The 18946-nt window shown below is 40.8% G+C and overlaps 1 protein-coding gene across 1 annotated transcript in view; it reads right to left on the reverse strand.

The window, feature by feature from the left end:
• TMEM178B (transmembrane protein 178B) overlaps window positions 1-18946 on the reverse strand; it is a 394159-nt gene that overhangs the window by 372453 nt on the left and 2760 nt on the right. The window lies entirely within an intron of this gene.

The raw sequence follows: 18946 nt of genomic DNA on the forward strand, positions 1-18946 counted from the left end.
CCAAAAGGCACATGAAAAGATATTCAACATCACTAATTATTAGAGAAATTAAAATTAAAACTACAATGGAGGTATCACCTCACACTGATCAAAATGGTCATCATCAAAAAGCCTACAAATAATAAATGCTGGAGAGAGTACAGAAAAAGGAATCCTCATACACTGTTGTTGAGGATGTAAATTGGTGGAGCCACCATGAGAACAGTGTGGAGTTTCCCTTAAAAAACTAAAAATAGAGTTACCATATAATCCAGCAATCCCACTCCAAAGCATACATCCAGAAAAGACAAAACCTCTTATTCAAAAAGATACATGCATCCCAATGTTCATAGCAGCACTAGCTAGTATAGTTAAGACATGGAAGCAACCTAAATGTCCATTATCAGATGATAGATAAGAAGATATAGTATGCATAAACAGTTATGTTATTCATAAACATAATGTTATTCAGCTATAAAAACAGAATGAAATAATGCCATTTGCAGCAACATGGATGGACCTGTTGCTAAGTGAAGTAAGTCAGACAAAGACAAATACTACATGGTATCACTTATATAATGTGTGCTAAGTCACTTCAGTTGTATCCAACTCCGTGTGACCCTATGGACTATAGCCCACCAGGCTCCTTTGTCCATGGGATTCTCCAGGCAAGAATACTGGAGTGGATTACCATGCCCTCCTCCAGGGGATCTTACCAACCCAGGGATCAAACCAAAGTCTTTTATGCCTCCTGCTTTGGTAGGCAGGTTCTTTACCACTAGCACCACCTATCACTGATATGTGCAATCTAAAAAACAGTACAAATGAACTTATTTGAAAAACAGAAACAGACTCACAGACATAGAAAACAAACTTATGTTTACCAAAGGGGAAAGGGGTGGGGGGAGAGGAATAAATTTGCCATAGGGGATTAACGAAGCACGGTACTATATACACAACAGAAAAACAGCAAGGATTGACTGTATAATATATTATATTATACTATATGCAATTCCCTATGGAATTATATTCAATATCTTCTAACAAACTATAATGGAAAAGAATCCAAAAAAGGAACATACGTATGTATATATACACACACATACGTATATATGATCACTTTGCCATATACCTGAAACTAACACAAGATTATAAATCAACTATACTTTAACAAAAAAAAAGTAATAAATAAATGATAATTTCAGATTTTTTCTTACTCCCCTAAAACATGTGTTTCTTCCTGGGCTCCATCCCTTCCTTTCACTCTTTTCTCTGCCTTCCTTTCTGCCTCAACCTTCTCCAGCAATTGCTCCAGCAATTCTTCCTTCTTTTTTCCCTGTACCATCAGTTTTGTCCCTATCTATTGAGTCCCCATCAGCCTACAATTATGCTAATATTTCTCTAATTGAAAAAAAAGTTTTAAGTCTCTCAGTCTAAATTTCTCAGTCAATCTACCATTTCTCTCCTTACTTTTACATGGAAAACCCTTTTAAAAGTTGTCTAAACTCACTGTCTTCAATTCCTCCCCTCCTCTCATTCACTCTTGAATCCACCACCAGAATCAATGAACTTCCACTTTGTGAAAGCCAAAGTTCAAGTCTCAGCCTCATCTTACTGGACTCACGGGCAGCCTTGCCCACCGTTTACCACTTCCTCCTCCTCCTTAAACCACTTCCTTTATCTGGCTTCCAGGACGCCACACTGTCCTCATCTTTCTCTCACTACACTAGCTGTTCCTTCTTGTGTCTTTTACCAATTCCTCCTCATCTCCCTGAGGTTTATAACGCCCCAGGATTCAATCCTTAGACCTCCTCTCTTCTCTATTTACACTCACTCTCTAAGTGATCTCATTCAGTCTCATGACTTTAAAAATACCATAAGCTAGCTGATGACTCCTAAATTTACATCCCAAGTGAGATTTCTCCCCTGAACCCAGGCCCATATATTCAATTAGCTATAAACATTTCCACTTAAACATTCAAAAGGTATCTCAAATGTTATCATGTCCAAAAGAGTGGATTCCCAAACCAAGATCTTCCTCCAGTCCCGACCATCATATTTAATGGCAACTCCATGCTCCCAGGTGGCACTAGTTGTAAAGAACCCATCTGCCAATGCAGGAGACATAAGACATGCAGGTTCAATCCCTGGGTTGGGAAGATCCTCTGGAGGAAGGCATGGCAACCAACTCCAGTATTCTTGCCTGGAGAATCCCATGGACAGAGAAGCCTGGCGGGCTACAGTCCATGGGGTCACAAAGAGTCGGACATGACTGAAACAACTTAGCATGCATGCAAGCCAAACACTACCAGCTCCTCAAGCTAAAAACATTGATGCCATCTTTGACTTCTCTTTTTCTCACTCAGGTTGCATTTGATCCATGAGCCAATCCTGATATAGTTTTTCATTCTAAATAGACCCAGAACCCAATCTCTTCTCCCATCACTCTAGCTCCAGCCACCCTCTATATGGGCTAGTCTCCCTGATTCCATATGCGCCCCCACTGTAATCTGTTATTAACTTTGCAACTCAAGCAATCCTTTTAAACCATAAGTCTAGTCTACTTATGCCAATCTGCTTCTCAGAGGCTTCCCATCTCATGTTGTCCTATGTCTTCAAACCCTACAGGAGGCGGCTATTTACTTTGCTGACATCGGATCCTATGACAGTGCCCCCCTTCCTACCTTCCCCCAACCCCAGCCATTCTTCAACATTGTAATTTCTGCAACATGCTAGCTGTTTCTCCCACATCAGGGCTGGTGCCCTATTTGGTTCACTGCAGTACCCTAGGGCTTCCCTGGTGGCTCAGATGGTAAAGAATCTGCCAGTAATGTGGGAGACCTGGGTTCCATCCCTGGGTTGGGAAGATTCCCTGGAGGAGGACACAGCAACGCACTCTAGTATCCTTGCCTGGAGAATCCCCATGGACAGAGGAGCCTGGTGGGCTACAGCCCATGGGGTCACAAAGACTCAGACACTACTGAGCGACTAAGCGCACTGTACCCTAAGCTCCTAATACAAACCCTGACGTGTAAGTATTCACCAAATACGTGTTGAATAAATAAATATATAATTCGTGTAATTTATTCATGGCATCACAAAGGAGAACCACAGAGTAGAAATTATCACACACACACCCTAGAAAAAGTCACCATCCTCTCTGACACCGTACCCTAGGAGCCCACCTGCACATAAGTACACTGAGCTCAAACAAAACCTTGACTCCATGTGTCCACAGCCTTCAAGTCAAGAACTTTAGCCAAGAAACTCTGTATCATCTTCTGGAAGTTTCCGCCGCTCTCAAATCACACTCATATCACTTTGTGTTTAGGATCACTAATCTTCCCAACACCTCACGGATGCTGTACCCAAGCCCACCCCAAGTCTCTTAAAAACCAGTGTTCAAGTCATAAGAAGACTTTTAAAAATTAACAGGACAACTAAACTGCAGAATAACTACAATCAAGACATGTTTGAGGCCAAGAGAATCAATTCTGTATTTCGCCACCTAGGAACTCTTCTACTTAAACAAACTGAATCCATTTGGAACAGAAACTCTCTTGGAGTGTATGTTTAGCATGTTAAGGTCTGCATCATAGGAATCATCACCTTGAGAAAGTCCATTTCTCTCTTCTAAATAATAAGGAGCTCAGTACAGGGATGTCGCTGTTGTTCCTGAGTGCACTTCACTACCTGGAGACGATCTATCTTCTGTGAAGGAGCCATTATGGTCTCTGATGCATCCCCCTTTTTAGCAGCTTTTATTGATCTGCAAGCACCCAGCCAGCCACCACACCACTACGGATATGTGTAATAAAAGCTGACACAGGCGTGCTGCCGGCACAGGAGATAAACGTCCTTTTCTGAAATGGTAACAACTCTGCTGACCCCAAAAGATGAGATGCCACCTTACAGTTTGAAATAAACCTCTGGATTCCTATAGGTTTTAAAATAAGCGTTTATGGCAAGAGACGGTTTACTAGGGTAAGGGCGACCCTCCATTTTATTAGACTTGCATTGCTGCATGGATCACTTATACTTTCTATAATCAGTTTTTACAATTAATCTAGCCCTTCAAAACGCAAGTTCAGTCTTCAGTTGGGATGCCTACCCAATGGTTACTACTGAATGTGCAATCTGAATTTTGGTCTATAGTGCTTTATGCAACTTAGGCAGAGGGTTCTGGAAATCATTTTCCTAGTTTAAACTCAGCATAGACTTAACCAATATAACTCCAGGAGATACAGTGGTCATAGAAAATGTTTCCTTGGTAAGAATCATTTATTCAGCTTAGTTAGAGAGCCAAGCAATGTAGCCAGATGTATATTTATATGCTGAAAAACAAAAGAATTATTCTGCTATCCAAATGACAGCAATAGTCTGCCCTTAGTAGATCACATAGCTAAAGGAGAAGTTCCCAAAACCTCCCCTGTGAGATGACCAGCCTGAACAACAGTCACTGCTGTTTTGGAAGAAAATCCACTTTCCAGTGACATGGACAGTAAATGCGTCTCTCATCCATTGTTGAGCTGGGACGCGGTGGTTTTCACAAGCAAAGATGGGTTGGTTGGCCATGATGTCTTTGTGTCCCCAAATCCCTCTGTAGGGGATGGATGTTTTCCATGAGCAATGTTGCTCACCAACCACAATGGGGCCAGATGTACCAGAGACTTGGAAATAGATATTGACCCTGTTTATGCAGCATCACTGACCCACGCCAGCTGGACGTCATGAAAAGTAAACTGAGGGATGAACCAGAGAGGCATTCACAAAGACACAGTCTCCATCTTCTGGTTGTTATCTGACCAAACTCTCTATAAGAAGAGATTTGAAGACACTGCCCTTAGTAAACAGTGGAGAGGGAAGCTTGATAAGACAGCCTGAAGACAAGCCTCATGATAAACACTGAGAAACTTGAGGGAATAATCACATATGCCAGACCCAGAGGTAAATATGGAAATTCTAACATCTACAATGGGGACAAGAAATGGAGATATGGGACTTGCCTGGTGATCCAGTGGCTAAGACTCCATGCTCCCAATTCAGGGGGCCTGGGTTCAATCCCTGGTCAGGGAACTAGACCCTGTATTCTGTAATGAAGACCCTATGCAGCCAAATAAATAAATACATACATATTTTTTAAAAGAAAAAAAAATGAAATGGACCTGGCCTTCTCTTTACCCAATATGCTACAGGTAGGAGGACCAGTCTAAGAAAAGCATGCCAAGAAGAGAAAATGGGCAAGATCATAATGAAGAGGTCCAGTCCAGGATACATGGAACAATCTCCACTTGAAATTCTCCTTATGTGAATCAGAGATATGGGCGCTTTAAGAAAATACAAACCTTAACAAAAGAAATAAATCAAAGTTTATTGTATGCATTACAGAGCAACTCACAGCAGGTTTCCTTTTAATAGTGAGTTTCCCTAGTCCAGTGAAATTATGGCTCTTTGTTAAATAAGACTTCCAGATTGACTGCATTAATGGAAATAAACTTTCATTCATCCAATAACTATGTATTAAATACCTATTATGGACCATGCATTATGCAAAACACTGCAGATAAAAAGACGAATAATAAGTAGCTCAAAAATAGTCTTAAAAATGAGGGAAACATACGGGGAAACAAAATGTCACTGGTGCTAGGAAGATGTCTGTTGTGTGACAGAGGGCTAAGGAGGAAGAAGGCAATTCTCCCTGGAGACAGAGGTGATGGAACCCAAGTAAGACTAGGAGGAGGGGCCCATGGCTGATCCCCAAACAATAAGCAGGTGCTGGCCAGGCTGAGTTGCGGGTGGATATAAGCAGGGACAGAAGCTTCTAGGCAAAGGAAGAAGCTTCATCACCAAAGGCTCCCAAGTCTCAAACAGTTTAGCCTGTTTGGGGACCCAGGAGTCCTTCATCAGAGCTGGAGGAGAGCATGCTGCAGAGAAGTAGGCAAAAGGATGAGATGGGCAGATTGCAGATAGGGGGCGGGGAATGTTGCCAGGCCTGTGAGTCCTCACAAGCCAAGAGGACTTAATCATGGACCTTTCATAACCGACAGGTTGGGAGGAGCCACTGGAGAATTTTGAGCAGAGTGATAACATGATTAGACTAAGAAAAATCACTCTGAATGGAAAGCATTGACAGGAGATGAGATTAGAGAACAGGGAAACCAAACAGAAAATGCTACAAGAACACAGGTGATGTGGACCTCACCACAGCAGCAATATCGGAACGGCGTAGGGAGATGGGCAGAAAAGTATCAGGAGGAAAAGTGACTTCACTGCTCGGATGAGTGGGGCAAGAATGAAGAGATCTCTAAGGATGAGTCCCAAGTATCTGGTCTGGGCAAGTAGGGAGGCAGTGAGGTCATTTCCCGAGATGGAGGAAAGTGAAAGAGCAATGACTGGGAGAAAAAGAAAACAGGTTCTTTGGGACCTATGGAACCTCCAAGTGGAGATATTCGACAGGCGAGGTGTTTGGGTGGAGGGTCTGATTGAGAGGTTCCCAGTGCAATAGGTTGGGAACATCAAGGCCAAAATCGGTCATGGACTTGCAACGGCTCAAGGGGAGAGTGAGGGAAAGAAAAAGAAGTGGTACCTGGAGAACAGTCACATGGGCTGAGAAAGAAGGGCTAGTGTTGGGGAGCAGGTAAGAACCAAGACAGGAGCAGCCCAGGAGAGGACGGTGCCGCCAAAGCCAGAGGAGGTGACATTTTCAAAGAGAAGGAGGGGAGCGATCCCAGTGTGGGAGTTGAGGAGGAAACCCAGTCGCAGGGGCCTCAAAGTGCACTGAAGGTGAAAAAGACCAGAAAGCCCAGTGAGGAGACAGGCCACGCCTGAAAAGAACAAGGGCCCAGCAAGATGAACTTCTGTTTCGTGTTAACACATTCCTGGAGGAGGGAGAAAGGGGAAGAGGTTGAAGACACAGAGGCCAGCCCTTCCCAAAGTCACTCATCTCAGGAAGGGCAGGAAGAGCACCCTTGCATAGCACGATGAATAAAGCAGCTCATCCACAGGGGACCTGGAGATGCAGGCCTGCCCAGAGCTTCACATGGGCATCTCTTCAGCCCCGTGGTTACTGAAATATGAGCATGAAAGTTATTCTGCTTCAACGCCCCTGAAATCCCCTAGGACTTCCGTGACCCCTAGTAACTTCAGGTCCAGCTCTGGTGCTTGAAAAGCATTATCAGGTGAAAATGGGACCCCTGCTGTAATTCTGATGGGCCTGGAGCTTGTATTCCAGCTGGAGCTTGTATGGCGTGGGAACATACTATTGCTCCTGGCTGAAGTCACCCTCACAATTCTAAGAATGTAACTCTGACTCCTTCCTACCAATTCTCAGCTTTTCCTTTCCCAGTTCATCTGAGGGCCTCCCGTAGGGTCCACGGGCCTTCCCAAAGGCTCCTGCTCAGTCTCTGGTGGGCTGTACTCTCTCTGTCTCCATGCCTTAGCTACTAATGTTCAGTGTCTGATTAAGTTCATTGGAGGGAGGGCTTTGGTTTAACTTTCTGGCCCTTGGAACGCTGGGTTTTTCTCCACAAGCTTCAGGAAACCTATAAAGCAAGGAGTGATGTCCACATTCATCTCTATCTCAGAAATAAGTCATTTTAAAGCCTTGGCTTCCTCTTCTTACACCACATCAGAAGTGGGGAAAACATGACTTTATCCTTTCTAAACCCTTCCCCTGGGAGCAACTCTCAGTGCAAACTGTTGGTTAAGGGTTACCTGATTCTCCTCTTTGTTACTACTTACAAAAGTCGGCCACAGACTGATTCAAAGTTTTCCAAGAATTTTCTTTAAAAGAATCTGCCTCCTGAACACTGAACAGAAGAGTCTGAATAAAATGTTAACTTTTTTTGGTCAGAATAGCAATAATCTTTCAAACAGCTTCAGTGTGCATGCATACGTGTGTCCCATTTGCTTCAGATCTGTTTTTTTGTTGTTGTTTTAAGAAATAAAATATTAATATCACAGATGATTTGAAAGCTCCATCCCAATTCCATTTCCTTTCTTGTCCTGAGAAAGATAAACATCATTCTTCATTTTGGGTTTATTAGTCACATGCATATTTTTATAAACACAAATAAACCATATCTCATGTTATCTGATCTGTTTTTGAGTTTCATATAAATGGCATCATACTCCTCATTTCCTTCTGCACCCTGATCCTTTCACTCCAATTTTATCTTTCTCCACTTGGAAACACGTAGGTCTAGTAGATGTCTTTTAAATATACAGTGGTAGTTTCCATCGTATGAACAAACCATACCTATTATCCATGGTCCTATTAATGATGAACACAAGTTTTTTGTTTTTGTTTACTTACTTATTTTATTATTATAAGACAGTGATGATAATGCCGTGGTGATTCCTGGATGTGTTCCATGAACTCATAAGTGTATATAGCCTGGGGCAAAAGTGTCAGTAGACAAGGCACGTGTGTCCTCGGCCTCACAAGGTGGTACCTAACGCTGTGTTAACCAACATACAGCAGCACAGAAGCTCGGAGCTTCTTTAAGGTAAAGATGAGCCTCTCCCATCCAGGCCTACAAAACACTCCAGAGCCTTGGGGAAGAGTGGTGTCTGCCTAAATAGAACTGCTATTACAAACATGAAGAGAAATGGAGGGCAAATCTGAATGAGAGATTGCTCTAGAGCAAATAAAGTGTCCAACAGAGTGAGCTTCAGAATATAGAACAGCAGGGCATTTTCAAATGCAGGAAATGATATAAATTTATGAAGATGACCTAATATAAAGTAAATTGCCTTTTCTTGGCAAAATACTTGGACGCCAAAAAAAAATCAATTGAAATAATTCAGATACTGCAGTCCCCCATAAAAGCAGCAAATCTGTCAAACTTCTCTGAATGCCAACAGCAACCTCCGCTGAGAATAAACATCACCTGTAGAAGATTCCTAGTGACTCCTAGAATAGGCCTTTAAACATCATCTCTGTGTATACAGATTTACAAAAAATAAACTTTTTTCATCCTTAAATCACCTGTGCGTTGCCTGACATATTTATACTTGCTGGTATTTTTAAATATTGCTGAACAGACTTTCTCTGATATGATTTCTTAAAATCTGGGAGCAATAGCTGCTTCTTCGGAGGACTGGGTGTCTGGGGGACAAATGTGGGTGGAACGCAGACTCGACAAGTATTACCTTGTCGTTATTAATTAATCACTTTTAACTAAGGCTCAGATTTCACTTTAGCAACCCACAGATAACCTAAGTACATCTTAGGACCAGCTGTTCCCTTTTGGCAAAGTTTCCTCTAATTGCTCCAGAACTCAAGAATCACTCAGGACTTCAGCACATAAATCTCTCAAAGAACCAAACCTGGATCTCCAAAACATACAAACAGCCCATCCAGCTCTACGTCAAAAGAACAAACACCCAATCCAAAAATGGGAAGAAGATCTAAATAGGCAGTTCTCCAAAGAAGACACATAAATGGCCAAAGAGCACATGAAAAGATGCTCAACATCACTAATTATCAGAGAAACGCAAATCAAAACTACAAGGAGGTTACCACCTCACACTGGTTAGAACAGCCATCATCAAAAAAGAAAGAAAATCTACAAACAAATGCTAGAGAGGGTGTGGAGAAAAGGAAATCCTCCTACACTGTTGGTGGGAATGTAAATTGGTATGGAGAACACTATGAAGGTCCCTTTAAAAACTTAAAATAGAGTTACCATATGATCCGGTAATCCCACTCCTGAGCACATATCTGTACAAAATCATAATCTGAAATGATACATGTATCCCAATGTCCACTGCAGCACTATTTACAATGGCTAAGACATGGAAGCAATCTAAATGTCCAACAACAGAGGAATGGATAAAGAAGACATGGTACATATATACAATGGAATATTATTCAGTCATAAAAAATGAAATAATGCCATTTGCAGCAACATGGAAGGACCTAGAGATTACCATACAAAGAGAAGTCAAAGACCAATATCATATAATATTACTCATATGTAGAATCTAATTTTTTTTAAGTTACAAATGAACTTTTTTACAAAACAGAAGCAGACTTATAGGCAGCAAAAACAAACTTATGGTTACCAAGGAGAAAACATGGAGGAGGGGGATAAATCAGGAGCTTGAGATGAACACATGCACACTGTTATATACAAGATAGAAGAGCAGCATGTTGTATAGAACAGGGAACTCTATCCAATATTCTGTAATAATCTCTATGAGAAAAGATGAGAGGAAAAGAATCTAAGAAAGAATGAATATATTTGTATACACATATATCAGTTCAGTTCAGTCGCTCAGTCGTGTCTGACTCTTTGCGACCCCATGGACTGTAGCACGCCAGGCCTCGCAGTCCATCACCAACTCCAAGAGCTTACTCAAACTCATGTCCATTGAGTCAGTGATGCCATCCAATCATCTCATCCTCTGTCGTCTCCTTCTCCTCCCGCCTTCAATCTTTCCCAGCATCAGGGTCTTTTCCAATGAGTCAGCTCTACGCATCAGGTGGCCAAAGTATTGGAGATTCAGCTTCAGCATCAGTCCTTCCAATGAATATTCAGAACTGATTCCCTTTAGGATGGACTGGTTGGATCTCCTTGCAGTCCAAGGGACTCTCAAGAGTCTTCTCCAACACCACAGTTCAAAAGCAATTCTTCTGAACTTCAATTCTTCGGCACTCAGCTTTCTTTATAGTCCAACTCTCACATCCATACATGACCACTGGAAAAACCACTGCCTTGACCAGACAGATACATATTTATATGTGGGGCTTCCCTGGTGGGTCAGTGGAAAAGAATCTGCCTGCCAATGCAAGAGACACAGGTACCATCCCTGGGTTGGGAAGATCCCCTGGAGGAGGAAATGGCACCCCACTCCAGTATTCTTGACTGGAAAATCCCATGGACAGAGGAGCCTGGCAGGCTACGGTCCATGGAGTCATAAAGAGTCGGACACAACTTAGTGACTAAACAACAATAGTAAGTATAACTGAATCACTTTGCTGTACACTTGAAACCAACACAACACTGTAAATCAACTATACTCTAATAAAATTAAAATATTTTTTAAAAAAAGAACTAAACTTAGGGTTTTTATTTGTCAGTCTTCTGTATACTGCCTTTTTTCTCTTTGAGGACAGGAGCTATTAATACCTATCTCACTCAGGATCCTCCAGCCCCAAGTAATGTGCCTGAAATAGCTGGAACTCAAAAGGCATTTTTAGAATAAACACAGAGAAGTGTTCTTTACCATACAATGGTTTTTAAATGACCCAAGGAACATATTCATTATTTTTACTTGTTTTATATACTGGTATTCATGAAAAGTTTTGTTTAGAAAAAAGATACAATCCTCAAAGGTGTTTCAATGGAAGGCCTATGACGGCAGATATTTTGTCTGTTTCATTAACTTCTATGTCCAAAACATACCAGAGTTGTGCCTGGCACATAGTAGCTGGTCAAAAAATGTGTTGAATAAATGAACATCCTTGGTTATGAAGGATTCTACACACCAGGAATCCAGTTCCTTTCTCTATTAAGTTTCTTAATTCTTTTAATTAATTTCTTTGTTTTAATTGTGGTGAAACAGAGTTAGTGATGGACAGGGAAGCCCAGTGAGCTGCAGACCACAAGGTCCCAAAGAGTCAGACACGACTGACTGACTGAACTGATATGTAACATAAAATTGATCATATGGGGAGGGAGGCGGGAGGGGGGATTGGGATGGGGAACACATGTAAATCCATGGCTGATTCATGTCAATGTATGGCAAAAACCACTACAATATTGTAAAGTAATTAGCCTCCAACTAATAAAAATAAATGAAAAAAATTGATCATATGAAGCATTTTTAAGAATACAGTTCTGCAAACTACGGACACCAAGGGGGAAGGGAAGAGCGGGGTGAATTGGGAGACTGGGATTGACATATATATACTACTGATACTATCTATAAAACAGGTAACTAATGAGAACCCACTATATAGCACAGGAAACTGTATTCAATACTCTGTGGTAACTCAAATGGGAAGGAAATCCAAAACAGAGCATACACAGAGCTGATTCACTTTGCCGTACAGCAGAAATTGATACAACATTGTAAAGCAACTATGCTCCAATACAAATTAATAATAAAAAGAATACAGTTCTGTACTTTTAAGTACATGAAGTACATCCATATTGCCATGCAACCAACACAACCTTTCTCCATCAAGTTTTAGATTTTTTAACCTCAATCTGCAACATGGCATTTTAAATCATTAGTAAGAGAGATGGTGAGTTTTTATTACACAGTCCTACACTGGAACAAAATTAGCTGCTTTGTTTTCCACCTCTTCCTTTTACAAACTACCACCCTGCCATCCTTTCTGCAACATCTCCATCTCTTTCAATTTGCTCTTTCTTTCCCCTGCCTCACCCTGCTTTCCTTTCCCTCTCTTTCACCTTCTCTCAACCATTTGCCCATTATTTACCCCCTGTCACCTACATTTAACTTTCTCATCAAATGTGAAAGGGTTTGATGTTCATACAATCCAAACCTTCTCTTTTATACATGAGGGAACAAAGTCTTTTAAAAGAATGTATGTGAAGATCATGGCATCCGGTCCTATCACTTCATGACAAATAGATGGGGAAACCGTGGAAACAGTGACAGACTTTATTTTCTTGGGCTCCAAAATCACTGCAGATGGTGACTGCAGCCATGATATTAAAGACACTTGCTCCTTAGAAGAAAAGCTATGACCAACCTAGACAGCATATTAAAAAGCAGAGACATTACTTTGCCAACAAAGGTCCGTAGAGTCAAAGCTATGGTTTTTCCAGTAGTCATGTATGTATATGAGAGTTGGACTACAAGGAAAGCTGAACACCAAAGAATTGATGCTTTTGAACTGTGGTGTTGGAGAAGACTCTTGAGAGTCCCTTGGACTACAAGAAGATCAAACCAGTCAATCCTAACCTAAAAGAAATCAGTCCTGAATATTCATTGGAAGGATTGATGCTGAAGCTGAAGCTCCAATACTTTGGCCACCTGATGTGAAGAACTGACTTATTAGAAAATATCCTGATGTTGGGATAGATTGAGGGCAGGAGGAGGAGACGACAGAGAATGAGATGGTTGGATGGCATCACCGACTCGAATGACATGAGTTTAAGCAAGTTTCAGGAGTTTGTGATGGACAAGGAAGCCTGGTATGCTTCAGTCCACAGGGTCTCAAAGAGTTGGATACAACTGAGCAACTGAACTGACTGGACTGACTGACTGATGCATTGTCTTAAAAACAGCAAATGTCCAATCAAGACGCTAGAACAAATGCGTTGTCCACTCAATCACCAACTCATGCACAGCCTTCTATCTTTGTGTATTTTTGGGGGTAAGGAGTTATAAAAGTATCTGCATCTGAATGAACACTTGTGACTCTACTATCCAATGTCTAGATGTATATGTGTGTGTGTGTGGTGGGTGTGTGTATGTGTGCGTGTGTGTGTGAAGAGTCTGATCCAGAGTGTGTTTAGGATTCTGCCTGAAGGCCTAGGATTACCTACTAATAGCAAAGAGGGAGAAAATATTTTTAACTGACAATCCAAAGTGGAATATAGAATCGATCCTCTAATTGATCCTTACCAACCCTACAGTAAAAGAATAAATAAACTGACCTCTGCAACAGAAATAAGGCTCTTGACTTCATTGGCTCAATAAGATGAGCTCACCCCTGAGCTCCCTGACCAGATGATTCCTGATCCAGCTGAAACAGACGTGACCTCCTGCAAAAGAGCCTGGTCCACTCACATATGACAATGAACTTGGGAAACCATGAGCTGGAGTATAAACTCCCTCGGGACAAGAACCACATGATGACTTTGTTCTCCCCCAACACACATGTAACATACACGCATGGAGATGCAAGCCTTATACAGATATCATGGGTTTTGTATGTACCTGCCTGTGAGCAGGTAAAGCCTCCAGATATTATGAAACCAAAACTAATAGAACTATTTATTCTTTTGGCTTATTGTTTCATCTTCCCCTTTGTGCGTATAAAGGGTGAAGACATTTCATAGCATTCACTACTGCATGTTATATTCTATGCTGATTAGCTCGTTAGATATTATTTTTATTTCATCTGTATTTATTTATTGTGTCTCTCCACTGCCCACTCCACCATGGAATGTAAGCTTCTCCACAATGCCCAGCCTCTAGACTCTCAATAAATATTTGTGGAATGAATGTATATGTCATTCATTTCTATAATCTCAGCATCTACCACAGTGAACAAAAAAAAAAAGAAAAAGAAATACTCAAAAATGACAGGACAAAAGGTGGATGAAATTCTGTTGGCGAGTCTCAAGGCAAGGTGAAATGTTTTGCTTTGAAATGACCTTCCTCTCAGTGCTAAGCTGAAGACTTCAGCAGGTCTCACCTTTGTGGACTCTAAATTACTTCCTGTTTTTCTATATCTTTGAAAGAGCAAGTTTATTTTTATTGAAGAATAGCTGATTTACAAAGTTGTGTTAGTTTCAGGTAAACAGCAAAATAACCCTACTTTTTTTTTTAATTTGGGGAATCAATACACCAGCCTCCTCTCTACCCACCCCCACCCCAACAGACTCTCTGGCGACAGTAGAGTGGGGTGGGTAAGTCTCCAAACCCAGAGCCAGAATTCACAGCCTGACACCTTCATTTTCTTATCATGAGAATGTGACGAGTTAAGAGAGCTTTTTGTGTCAGTTTCCTCAACTGTAGAATAGAGATAAATAATAAAAATACCCACCTCAGCGCAGTATCATGAAGAATAAGTTACCTAATAAACATAAAACTCTTAGAAGAGTACCTGACCATCAAGTTTGATCACTATTAATCAAATAGTAATACTATTAATAAATAGTAATACTAACAGTAATACTAATAATAAATAGTAATACTCTTACTTCAGCTGAGCAGTGAAGAATTGATGCTTTTGAACTATGGTGTTGCAGAAGACTCTTGAGAGTCCCTTGGACTGCAAGGAGATCCAACCAGTCCATCCTAAAGGAAATCAGTCCTGAATATTCATTGGAAGGACTGATGTTGAAGCTGAATCTCCAATACTTTGGCCACCTGATGCAAAGAGCTGACTCATTGAAAAGACCCTGATGCTGGGAAAGATTGAAGGCGGGAGGAGAAGGGGACAACAGAGGATGAGATGGTTGGATGGCATCACCGACTCAATGGACATGAGTTTGAGTAAACTCCGGGAGCTGGTGATGGACAAGGGAGGCCTGGTGTGCTGCAGTCCGTCGGGTCGCAAAGAGTCGGACACAACTGAGCAACTGAATTGAACTGAACTGAAATACTATTACTATCTGAAATGACGGCCACTAGCCACATATGGCTGTTGAGCACCTGTAATGTGACTAAGGGAGTGATTTTTAAATTTATCTCAGTATGACTATTCTAAGTTTAAGCAGACACCTGTGGCTGGTGGCTACCCTGTGGGCAGCACCGCTACCGGGGATCTCAGCCCACAAGCTCCGTAACGCCGTCCCCGCCTGCTCTCCAGCTCCTGGTCTGCACCTCTCCCTCGCCCCAGAAATCAACACTCACAAGGCCCAACAGCAGGTTCACACCTCCAAGTCTGTGCCTGTGCTGGCCTCTTTCCTCTTTGCCTGAAATGCCCTTCCTCCCCATCCGCCCCCAGACGTCCTGAAGATCTTGTTCAAATTTCATTTCCTCAGGGCAACTCTCCCTAACTCCCTCCCACCTGACCTCATCCCACTGCGGACACAATGGAGCATCACCTCCTCTGTGTTTCTCTGCATCTGTTTCTGTCGCTCTGGTTATCCCAGACTCAGCACTTACTCTATGTGATACTAACAGAACGATGGGAATTCTAAGGCCCAGTCTTTGTTCCAGTGATATGGGCCCATTCGCTAATACCTGTGCAGCAAACACTTGCTGAGTCCATTATTAATCTGTGAATGTGTACAAGGTTTTATTAACACAAACTTTAAAACATTGACTACCACTCCATAATTATTTAGGTCGAGTTCTCCTATAAGGCCTATTTTCAAATAATAAAAAAGTTCTTAGCATATCAGTTGAAGGTCTACTGATTTCAAGCTGTATCAACAAAACATTTCAGTACTAACCAAAGAATCTGAATCTTCCCTGGAACAAACTCCTTCCTGCGTTTGCTTCTTCTAACAGTTTGGAAGTCTCTAGGATTTCAGAAACTGATCCTGCCATTTATCTGTCCCCAGTGCTCACAGTGACTTACCGGGAAGACACAGATGAGATTGAAAAGAAAGAAAACGAGAGGACCTGATTATAGACACAGATGGGAATTCAAGGATGAGTGATCTTTGCTACATCTTCTACTCAAACGCTACCCTCAAGAAGGAAAAAATTAAAATTTTGTCTAACGTGAAAAATAACGATTGTGGGTGATATGTGTCTATTCATTGACTGTATTGTGCTGCTCTTACTCCTTAGCAAAGCTTTTGCTCAAGAAATCTCCCTTGTTAAATTATGAAGACTCTGTTGCAATATTAAGCTGCGCTGAGAGTCACACTGGTCTATCCTATCACAATTTTTTTTCTATCACAATTTTCTGACTAATCCTTTATTTGGATTCCCACACAGTGTTCCAGCAATTAGAATAAGTTTTTGATGGATACATTTCTGGGAACCTAATTTGTATGAGTTACTTCCCAAGTACCAAATATCGGGTGGATGTATTTTACAAATGATTATCTTTCCTGCCCTCCAGGAACTTATGGTTCAATAAGACAAACAAATAAATACACAGTGATCAGAAACGTCTTCTTATGGGCACAGTCATGTCAGCAGGGCAAGAAACGGATTTCAGAAACCATATGAATCCAAAGGACTTTGTCTTCAAATCAGATATAGATTTGATTTTTTTCCTTATTAATAATGTGGTATTATTGTAAAATGCACAAACAGCATTTTCTAATGTAATGAACATTGACTTAATAAACGATTGAGTTCTTTAGGACTCTAGGATAAATCTCTAATTTTCACATAATATTGACAGATTTTACATATTTTTTTTTTCTGATTTCCCTTTCCCCCCTGCCCAACACATATCTCCAGAATTTTAATCTAAGATGTTTCCCAAAAAACCAAAGGTCTAAGATAGGTTTTGAGACTGCTAAGAAACACTGTGAGGTAAATATTTTTCTCTAAGATGTCTTAAACTTAAATAAAAGATATCAATTTATTTTTTTATTTTTTAACTTCCTTCTAAAATCTGCACATCTAGGAAGAACATTCTGCATGCTACTAGAATTGCTTGTGAATTCTCCTAACATAAGATGCACTTATTTCCACAGTGTGTCCATCACCGCTGAGAAAAAGCAGATCTGGCTTTCAAAGATTATGTTTTGAGATTAAAAATGAAGATAGTGACCTTAAGTCTTTCAAGATTTGTAAGTCTGGCATGCTATCTATCTCAATAATACCTAACAAGAATGTTAAATGGACAGAAATAGCCATGGTAAGCAGGTGCTTGCAGCTGACAGTGATTGCTGTATTTTGGGTGATGGGAAACAGTGTTGCCATTAGTTCAAGTGAAATACAATGCCCTGCCAACTCAAGGTATCAGTGTATTCAATACCCCTGCTGTGCCCTGTCCATTTTCTGTTGCTTCAATTCAAAATCAGCCCATACAAAGTCAAAATGTTGTACATTCTTCCCCTATCCCTTTCCCTGTCGCTGTGTTTCCAGCTTCACCGGAAGAACATGTCACTATGGTAACCAATCCCTCTGGTGCACAGACCAAGTCAACCTTTCTAGTCCGATTGCCAAGCAGAGCAACATGGAATCAAAGCTCTCACTGGAACTACCAGAAGTCATGAATTCCAGTCCCCTTTTTCTCGGTGGGGTTAACCAAATTTAGGCAGAAGGATACCAGTCTTGTTCCACAAGATGTTCAAGAAAGGAAATTCAAGAATGTCCTTCAGCAAGTCCTACCAGTGTTTATCAGTTGTTAGTAACATGAATCCTTCCTCACAGTTCAGCTAACTTCCTATCATTCCAATTTTAATGAAAGCAGAAAATGACACATAAAGTAACATTTTCCTGAATCTGAGAATATGAAAACTGTTACAAAGTCAGCCATTGTCAAAATCTATTTTGCTTCCTCTTCTTTCCCAAACCCAAGATTCTCTCTTCTGCAAATCTCTAATATCCTGTACAGTTTGACAAAGTTGTAGAGCTCCAAGCAGGTCACCCTACTTTACTGAGTCTAACCATGAAGCAGATGTGATGCTTGTAATAGTAACACATTCTTAACAAAATCATCTAAAATCCCTAGTAATTCTACAGAAGATGCAGAAAAAATACTAAGATGGGTTCTCTTTCTGAACCTACCCACCTAAATCTGAGTGGCCACCCAAACTATACCCACTGTTTGTGTTTCTTAAACAACTGACTTTTTTTTTCAAATTAACAATTTTTTCCTGATCCACTTCAACATTTTAACAAATCAAAGAGCATCAGTTGTCATACACAAGATTTTAAAATAGCAGCAACCCTGCACTGTAATTATTGCATTAGGAAAAACTACCTCTTATGGTAGCCACAAAGACTTTCAGACAACAACGTTGTTTTCACCTTGGTATTACCATTTAACAGATGAAGAAAATGAAGGGGGTGGGAGGAACTCATGAAATTGCACCACAACTTCCAGGGTGCAGCTATCATCAATGCATATTCCAGCATGCATATTCCCTTCTTCAAAGCAATATTAATATACACACAAACAATATTTCAGTAGGCTAATGGAACAGGATGCTCCCCAAAGTATAAATCATGCAAGATCTACAAACTGCATCAGATGAGCAGACTTTTTAAAATGTTTGTGATCATATTAAAGAATCAAGTAAATTTTTATCATTAGCAAATGCAGTTTGTTTTCTGCTTTCGTATACTCTGGATATTTTTTCTACAAATCTTCTGAAACTAGCATTTTTTCTCTTAA

The sequence above is a fragment of the Odocoileus virginianus genome, chromosome 1, assembly GCF_023699985.2.
Source record: "Odocoileus virginianus isolate 20LAN1187 ecotype Illinois chromosome 1, Ovbor_1.2, whole genome shotgun sequence".
In the NCBI taxonomy this organism is placed as follows: domain Eukaryota; kingdom Metazoa; phylum Chordata; class Mammalia; order Artiodactyla; family Cervidae; genus Odocoileus; species Odocoileus virginianus.